Genomic DNA, 9,752 nt, shown 5'->3' with positions numbered 1-9,752 from the left:
AGGAATTTACTCTGTAGACCAGGCTGGCCTCAAACTCAAAGATCTGCTTGCCTCTACCTTAAAAGTGCTGGGATTAAAGGTGTGCACCACCACCACATTGATCAAATAACTTGTCTTGAAGCCCAGTGTTAGGTATAATTCTATGTTTGTGACAGGAGGGAATTGGGACACTTGGCCCTTCCTCCATTGTCCCTCTCGTCAGTCACGACTTTCCCTTGAGTAGGAACTCGTTATCCATAATCACAAGTGGCCATCATAGAGCTGCTGTGTCAGTCACACTGCTGCGCCCTTGGCTGTGTGGGGCACATTGCAGAGCTCTTCAGTCACATCATTGGAGCCGCAGAAGAGGCTTGGCATGAGAGGTCAAGTTGATGGAGAGTAAGCAGCCAACGTTGTATAATTACTCAGATCTAGATGAGAGCCAGGCCACTCAGCCACGGGCTAGCTGCTCAGCTCTTCATCGAAGTCCAGCTTTGACAGGTGGTCAGGTTACTTTAAAAAAAAAAAAAAGAGATAATCTTTCTCCAAGAGTGAGTTGCTGAGTACTGTAAAGAGAAGCCACACAAGGAGGCTAGTTCCCAGAACTCATGGAAGTGGCATGGCTGACTCTACACCAGCCTTCATCCAGGGACTTCTGCACTCCTGACTGATGCTTTCTGAGATGTTTTCATGAAGCTCCATGCTGCTGGAGAAAAAAAAATAAACCTTGAGCAGAAACTAGAGGACCCATAACTCCAAAGTGCCATCTCGAGGCTGATCCTGAAGGGACTGCAGAAATGCTCGACGGTGTGTCCACACTTTGGATATTGAGACGTGATGTTGTCGTGGACAAAGTTTATGCTTGAGAACCACACGATTGAGTTTTCAAAAACAAACCTCATAATGTTTGTGCAAGTTTACAGTTTTGTGTTGGGCCAATTCTGTAGCTGTGCTTGGGCATACAGACGTGCGAAACTCTGATTAGCTCTATGATTAGGATTTTAGGCATTTGGCTGTAAACCATTCATGATAAAGAACTAACAATGGTAATGCCAGCACTAATAATTACCTTTTAGTAGCTTTGTGTACACTGTCTTGTCAGCTCACAAAGCAGACTCATGAGGTAGGCAATGTTTTGTTTCCATTTTGTGGGTGAGAAAACTGAAGTTTAATGAGATTAAGTGACGTTACCAAGGACTAATAAGTAGTGGTTTAAAGCCAGATACCCGATTCCCAGAACCCTCTACTTTTAAGCCCAAGAATAGGACATGGGAAGGAAAAATCAGGAAGACTAGCAAGTACCTTTGGGTAATTTGGGTCTCTAAAGGACATGGCACCACACAGGAACCTCTTTGCTCACAGATTTTAAAATGAAGGATGAAGGTAGATAAGGAAGTAAAATGTTACACACACAGCACCCAGACAGGAAGCTGCAAGCCTAGTCTCAGTGCTCTGAGCAGGTCACTCGTGGGGCTTCAAACGGCAAAGCCAATGTTCATAGTGTCACCCAGGGGAAATGTAAGCAGCCTGTGGTTCTTATATTAGTCATTGGGATGTTGGGCTGCCGTGGCAAGTAAACTCTGCATGTTGGTAGTTTCAAGCACTACAGATCATTCCTTGGCTGATTGTGTAGCCACCAGTGGTCACAGGTTCCTGGGTTCCTGAAAGGAAAGCTGGGGATGGATGGGAAGGATGGCAAGAGAAATAACTGAGCCAAGACAAAGTTCTCTGATCAAGGCTCAATGTTTAATTCTAAGGTCTGAAATTTATGGGGGTGGGGGGGGAACCCATCCCCTACTTTGCCAGGATCTCATCTGGAACTCTAGCTAAGCTGCTCAGTGGGTAGTGGCTTCTTGCAGAAAGCTGTAGAAATGGCAGGACAATAGACTTCACCTAGGTCAAAAGATTCCATCCTAGGTGGGCTAGCCAGCTGTGGCAAAACAAGGTCTGACTTAGCCTGATCAAGGTTGGGGAAGGGCACAGATCACTCTTCAGAGGTCCTTCTGCCTCTTGTTCCTTCCCTTGTCTGGACTGGTGATAGGCGCTGCGCTGTGTGGAGAGGGGAACTTGGCAAATCCTACCCCTTCTGTTTGCAGTCAACATGTGACACATGTTTACATTTAAAAAAATAAAACAAAACCCGTATCCTCAAATTAATTTCTGAGTGTGTGTTGGTGTGTGTGTGTGTGTGTGTGTGTGTGTAACTAGGGATTAGCTGGGAATACAAAGTGAAACATTGGTAAACAACACTATTGGCTCCTGTATCAACTGCTCCAGCCATACCCAGTATTTTATACCAGAACAGATAAAGCTATTTAGTTAATAAAATAATCTGTGATTATTCTGAGCAGACACTTTTCTACTCTCTCCAAAGTTTTGTCTCAGTACTGTGCTTCTTGGAGGTGGTAACAAGTCTCATCATTGTCCATTGCCCTTTGAAGGGCTATTGACAGTTCTATTTGGTCTGCCATAGTGGAATGTCATTACCTGGGTGGCCTGAACAGCAGAAGGTATTTTCTCACTGTTGTAGAGGCTGGAAGAGCAAGCTCCGACTGTGGATACTACTGGTTTCTGCTGAGGACTCTTTCTGCTCCCACTTGGCTACCTCCTGCTGTATCCTCCTTTGTCCTGCCTTTGCTTGTGCACACAGAAAGAATTAGGTCTTTAGCACTAATCTTATCAGGTCTGAGCCTTGCCCTTATGATCTTATTTAGTCTTAATTTTAATATTTTTATCCAAACATAGCTAAACATAAAGTTTAAGATTTCATCATACAATCCAGTGGGGTCTCAACATATACAACAGGGACCATGGATGAAGCTTCTCTCGGCATAGTAGACCTCAGTGTTTCTGAATGAATGAATCCAATCGGTCCCTAGTCTTCCCTCTGCTCTTGTGCTCCTCTTTTCTCCTCTCCACCACACACTAGGCTTGTGTGCTCTTTCCGGGCCCATCCATCTGTCAGGAGGCAGCTAGCATCCTCTCTCTGCTGTGCCATCTCCTTTGCCCTTCCAAGCTTGAAACTAGTCACTTCTCTTAGGTTTCTGAGACATTCATCCCTTCCCTAGGAAGGTTCTAACCACATATAATTGTATTATACACGAGACCATCATCTATTGTGATCTATGAAACCCTGCAGATCAGAGATGGATTCATGTGAAATGGCTAACTCATGACGGGGCTCAAAAACGGTTGTACTCTCATAGACTACATGCCATCTACTCCTAACACTGGGGCTGTCGCTAACAGCAGGAGGACTGGACCAGTTATCACGCTTGTCGTTAAAGCATTTTTAAAAAGTATGCTCAGCTTTGCTTCACTCCCTCTCAGGGCAGATGGCCATGTGGCACCTGCAGCCTCATGTCACTGTTGCAGAGTCTCAGCATCCCTCTAGGAGCACAGGGAACTCCCTATTACATCCTGAAGCCTGTTAGGTGGTAAGGCACATAGTCAGTACTTTTTAAAGGTTTGTTGAGTGGTGGAATAGTCAGTCTACCATGACCCTACAGATAAACACCTCAGAGCATCGCTTTCTGGGCTTCTGGAACTTTAAAGAGGAAGATGTGATTCAGCGGGTTCTCTCCGATTCCAAACCATGGCTGCCATTTTAAAAATCGTCAAATCCCCGTATACTCTCTAATCTACAAGACTAGGCTTGATCCCTAGATGTTCCTTGGCAGCCCAGCATAGTGCCCATAGCGCTTGGTTCTGCATACTGCAATTACTTGTCTGCATATTATTTCCTGTTTAACTTCTGTGTCTTTGCCTTTGCTCGGCAGATCTTCTAGAGCTGGTTCCCAGTTCTGTAAGAGGAAAAACCCATTCAGTGTTTGTGATTTGAAAGGAAACTGTGGGTTCTGGGCACCTGTGTAGCTCTGTCGCTCTGGGAAGAGGGCTTGGAGGAGGCAGGCGGCTCTGACTGGCTCTTCTGGTCTGTCTGGGCAAACCCGCTTGGTTTCCTGGCACGGTGGACAGGCCCAAGGCCCACGCGTGTGTATGGTCCTGGCAGCTGCAGGGAGGTGAAGCCCGCAGCCTCGGCAGCCTATTTAGCAGGCTCTGAGATGTGTAAGTACATTATCCACAAGGCTGCTAAAGAGCGCTTGGGGAGGATTTGTGGGTCTGTGGGAAGGACAAAGAAAAATGTTTTCTAATAAATTATTCACCGTCTCAACAATCCCTTTTGGGCAGATCGTGGCTTGGTTTGCCCCGCGCCACTCGCCGCCGGTTCCCTGGGCGTTCAGATGCGCAGACTCTCACCTCCAGAGAGCAGCAGAGATCTCGGGCAGTCTGCTGCAGCTAATGGTGGCAATTAATAACTTGTCATAATCGCGAGGATGCGAAGAAGGCTCCCCATCAGCAGGCGGGTCGCGGTGCTGCTCCCAAGCAAATGAAATGCAGGTGTGGCCACTGCCAAGCGGGGAGCTCGCCACCCGGCCAGTGCCAAGCCCGCACCCGGAGCGCCAAGGCCAGGGACTGACGCCCTCCGCTCAGCCCAACCCCTCAGCAGCTGAAGAGATCAGCCCCAAACCAAGTCGTAAATCAGAGCACACTGCACAGAGCCTTCCACTAAACTGCTCTCGGTGCACGGTTCACTCTGGCAGGTCCACCTTGCCTGGGTTCTGTTTCTTAGTTTTCCCCCAGACTTGGCATGAATCACACACCTCTAACAGCCCCTCCCGCTGCGTGTTGCACCCACCCCCACATACAGCGTTGAGTCCCACTCTACACCATGGCAGCTCTACACGCTTTAAACAGTGAGCTGACTTGGATCTGAAATTGTGTGTGTGTGTGTGTGTGTGTGTGTGTGTGTGTGTGTGTGTGTGTGTGTGTAAGAGACAGCCAAGAACCACTTATTGACAGAGAGTCCCAACACAGGTTGCTTTTTCTCAATTCCACGTCTGCAGGTCAGTTCTGCTCGAAATGAACCAAGTTTACAAATCTCTTCTGGTTTGTACACTCCTATTATGCATACGAGGTGATGCATTTGTAACTGTCACACAAGTCAGGGTGATACAGCGCTCTCCTCTGACCCTATTCATTTAAATGGGTGCGTCTTGATGACATTGATTCATGCTATAAGTTATATCCATGCATTATAATCTTTATATGTCACCCCCTGGTTATTTCCACTACAATGCAAGGGGGTGGGGGTGGGGAGACACCGCCAACGATGGTGAGGAGGGTTTGTGAGGGCTGTGAGCAACATGAAGTCCATATAAACCCCAGAGCTTTTGAGATAAGTTTATTATGTGTCCCCATCTCCAGAGAAGGAAATTTGCATGCAGAACAGTCCCGGGTAAGATGTCTATCGCTGTAAATATTCTGCTGACCAACTTATTAATATTTGGAGAGTGTGTGCTTCCCAAAGCACATTGCGCCAGACTAAGGGGGTAAGTAAACATGATTATGCATGCATGTAAGTCTTTATCAAGGTGGGCTTAATAATGTTTTAAAGCACAACTATTTCTCATGGAAATAGCTGCCTTTAATAGCCTCTGTCTCTTTATTGTGCTTCTTACAGAAACATAAATCACTAATATGTTTTCCGCGGCAAAGTACTCTCTTTTCCCATTGTATTCACAGATTTAGTGGCATTTCAAATAGATAAACACAAGCAACATCTATCAACACTACAAAAAGGGCGCCTTAATCAAAGCTCCAGGTCCCGGGTCTCAGCATCTCCATTTACCTTGAGATAAATCCATTGGTGTGACCACCACTGCACCGGGTGACAAATCACCCCAGCTGGCCGAGCAGCGCAAGGGCTTATTGGCCTTCCTTTAAGTGGTCTTACCCTTCAATGAAAAGGATGGGACTTGTCAAGCAGGACCAGATTAAAGTTAGACAAAAAGAAATGATCTGTTATTAGAAAACTCCAATTGAGAATCACAAAACAGGAAAGAAATATGAATAAAAATGTCCAGGGAAAAGACCATCTGATACCAACAGAAATTAACTCTCATTATGGGCATAAGGTAGTAATGGATGGCTTGCAGTTGGAACTAATGAGGAGTTCAGATTAAGGAGGTGTGGGGTTCTGCCAGGGTTGGGGGTGGGTGGGAGGGTGTTAGCAGATGCTCCAGGAAGTCAAGTGCTAAGCGCAGGTAAGGCCCAGGCTCCAGGCTCTCTGGACTGGTTGGTGGTATTCTAGTGGGGCATGGAATGACAAGTACTCAGGAGCCAGGGCTAACTCATGATTGCCCTGGGGGCCTCTTAGGATGCCAAAAACTGGCAGGAATCTATCTAAGAAGGCACATGAACGCCCCCTTCTTAAATAGAAGGCAATACTGAATGCCAAGTTGGAGAATGTGCCTTGCCTAGTGTCACTGATGGTAAGTTTTAGAGTTTGAATGTGAAAGGTTCCCCCAAAGGTGTCAAAGCATTAGCTACCAGCATGGTGGTAATAAGTGGTGGAAACACTGATGTTGGACCTACGGGAAGTCTTCTGGTCATTGGGGTAGGGGACCCTTGGTGGGAATCCCTTGTCTCTTTTCTTCTTATTATTTTCTTTATGATAGGATCTCATAATGTAGTTCTAGATGTCCTGTAATTTGCTATGTAGACCAGGCTGAACTTGAACTCACAGAGATCCACCTGCCTCTGTCTCCCAGATGCTGGGATTCAAGGCAAATGCCACCACCCCTAGCTGCCCCTTTCTCTTCTCTCTTTTCTGCCCCAGGCCATGAAACAAATGTTTTTGAACTGCTGCCACGGAGCCACCACAGTCACAAAGCCCTGAGCTGAAATAAACCCGTTGGCTTTATAAGTTGGTCACGCTATATTCTTGTTGCAAAAACAAAGAGCTGACCCTCATAGCAGGCCTGAAACAGAACTAAGATCTGTCTGCTTCTACTTTGTTCTGACTCCACTATTTGGCTAATTTTAAGAGATGGCCTTGTTCTGCCTCTGGATCTAGGGATCTTAATCGTCTTGTAATTAACTAGAAAAAAGAGACCTTAGCCTGTAGTTGGTGAGTCACTGTTGTCTATCCTTGAGTCAAAGCTTGATGCTTCTACAAGCACCAGGAAGCAGCTAATACTTGCAGGTTAGCAGCTACCAAGCATTGTGCACTGTCGTGAACTGTTCTCACCATTAGCATCTTCATTTGACTAGGGAAGACCTAAGGAGTCCAAGCAATAATTGGGATACATGCTTTTGAAGCTTGTCAGTTTGCCTGGAGACTTCCTATTGCAAACACTGAGCTGCTACATTGTTAGACAATGACTTGTGGGAAAACCCTGTACAAAGACAATGTACGAATCACAACACAAGTGATAACTTGTCCTTAAGAAGAAGAAACTTGTGTCCTTGGAGGAGGGTCACTGCCCAGAACCTCGAAACAATTTTTTAAAATTCTGAATCTTTCCCAAGAAGAAAGATTAAAAAGTCAGAACCACGGGGCTTAGTGCCAATCTTTGATTCTTCTTAAACATACAGGCAGTAGGAAAAGCCATAGCATCGCCCTTTGTACAGAAACAGCACAATATAACACAAGGGTGTCAGGAAGCTGGTGGTCCTGGGTTCAGATCCCAGCTCTGTCATCTCTAGTCCATGTAATGTAGTGCGTTCTTTGTCTCAGTCATCTTCTGCATCCGACTCTGGAGCAAGTTACATCACGGCTTGTGCCCCGGTCTCCTCATTTAGTAACCAAGAACAAATTACGATTCCCAAGGCAGCTAGGAAGATGATACTAAATGAGCTCATGGAGGCCAGCGCATGGCAGAGGTCCTGAGGAAGCTGAAGCTGAAGCCCCTGCCCGCTGGCCATGGCCAGCTAGGGAAAGCTGAAAAGTCCTCTGAATTAGTGCCACGCCTTCCTGTGCAGCAAACCAGAGAGCAGGGAACCCAGGGCAGTGAGTCTCGGAGGGGCCGGGAAGGGGCTGCTCACCACCTGGTGTCCAAGGAGCTCGTGAACTGCAGTCTAACTGCTGAGTATTTAAATATCCTTAGTGACAAGTGCTCAGGACTTTGGACATGCTAAGTTTCTTGTTGCTTTATTCTAAGCCCCATGGGGTGGGTGCTGGGGAAAATCTCGGATCATTAGAGGTTGGGGTGGGATGGGGAAGAGACACTGCTAAGGAAGCCCAGTTCCCACATTGGAGGTGCTTTAAGTATCAGCTGAACTCATTGCATTTCCTCAGGGCTAAAGTCGGGGGAACAAGTTCAAAGACAAAATTGTGTATTTCCTTATTTTGATTTGTGAATATGCTCTATGATTACAGTATCACTTAGGGGGCCATTTGTCTCAAGTTTGTCTCTCTAATTATTTACACAAGGAGTCAAGTGAGATTAAAAACATGTTTAACTTTGATTCTAGTTGATATTGCTGGGAGGAGCTGCAGTCCAATCACTGGTGTTCTTCTTCAGTAGAACAACACAAGTGTGCACTCTATATGTGCAGCTCAACGAAGTGTAAAAGAAAAAAAATTCTCCCATTTCTAATGTCTACAATGGCCTCCACATTTATCAAGTTTCATCCTTATTAAAGGCATCAGAATTGCAAGGCAGCTGTGGTAGCTAATTGCTGGTAAGAGTATTGATATATCTCATATTTGTGTTTATGTCTAAATGTTTACTGCCTTGTTGAAAAACTTCAATTAATATGCTTTCAAGGCTCCAAGTGTAATTTTCTGATTACACACAGACAGGAGACTCGCCACTAAATAATTTTACATAGATTGAATTTTAGTGTTTACGTTGTGTTGTGTAATGTGAGAAGTAGGCAGGGCACCCAATGATCATTTTATATTTAATACAAATAGATTTTTAAAAATTTAGCTCAAACCAAATGCCTAGGACGTGAATGAGTTGGTTGCTTCGTTCTGTGAATTTGGAATATGCGTAGTTAATGGGAAACCATTCCACAGCCTCTGCTGGCGGTTGCAAAGGCAGTCCTGTTCTGCCTTTTCCACAGAGCGAAATCTTTCTGAGAACAATGCTTACCACTGATAGGTTTAAAGCCCCTCAGGTGCTGCCCGTTGTGTGCATTGCTGTCACTCTCTTCCAAGCAGTGGGGAAGCAATGATGGATAACAGGGAGAATAATACATGATCCTTGATTGAATGCAAAGCTATAATTCAGTCTTGGGGATCTACCGACGTCACAGTGCGTGAGAACCAAGCTCAAAGAAGTTTAAGTGGAAGCCAGGTGATCCATGGATTCTGCTGTGAAGACTGAAGATCAGGCCTCCCTGAGAGAAAAACTTCTGGGGGGTATGAATGGCTCAGGACGAGGGCCCCTGGGCCCCAGGAAGGCAACAAGAGGAATGTCATGCCCTGCAATGCTGGCTCTTGCCCTCTCTTCTCCTTGCATTTGTGACCAGCAAGTGTAGATTCTCAGTTGTGTGACAATTCTCCGCTTTTCAAGATGTCCTCCACGCTGGGGTGGCCAACATTGCATGGCCGAGAAGTGTTGCCCAGAGAACATGTTACCAATAAGGCTTCCTGAGATTCATCGGAGTCGGACTCGGCAGGCCTGGGCAGGGGTGGAGGGCCAGAGATCGGTGTGTAATGAGGGGCTGCAGGGCCCAAAGGGGCATTTGTAGACTTTTTTTCTGCCTGTGAACCCTATGTGATGGCAACTCAGTAGCCAGAACAGGACTGTAGTGTTTCTTCTCGCATAAATAAGAGCATTTTCTCAAAGAATCAAACTTGGAGTAGGTTTCTTTTTTTTTTTTTTTTTTGACTTACCTATTTTTTTTTATTTTTTTTATTACATATTTTCCTCATTTACATTTCCAATGCTATCCCAAAAGTCCCCCATACCCTCCCCCCC

This window comes from Mus caroli, chromosome 4 (genome assembly GCF_900094665.2).
Source record: "Mus caroli chromosome 4, CAROLI_EIJ_v1.1, whole genome shotgun sequence".
Taxonomy (NCBI): domain Eukaryota; kingdom Metazoa; phylum Chordata; class Mammalia; order Rodentia; family Muridae; genus Mus; species Mus caroli.
Note: the sequence above shows the minus strand (reverse complement) of the source record.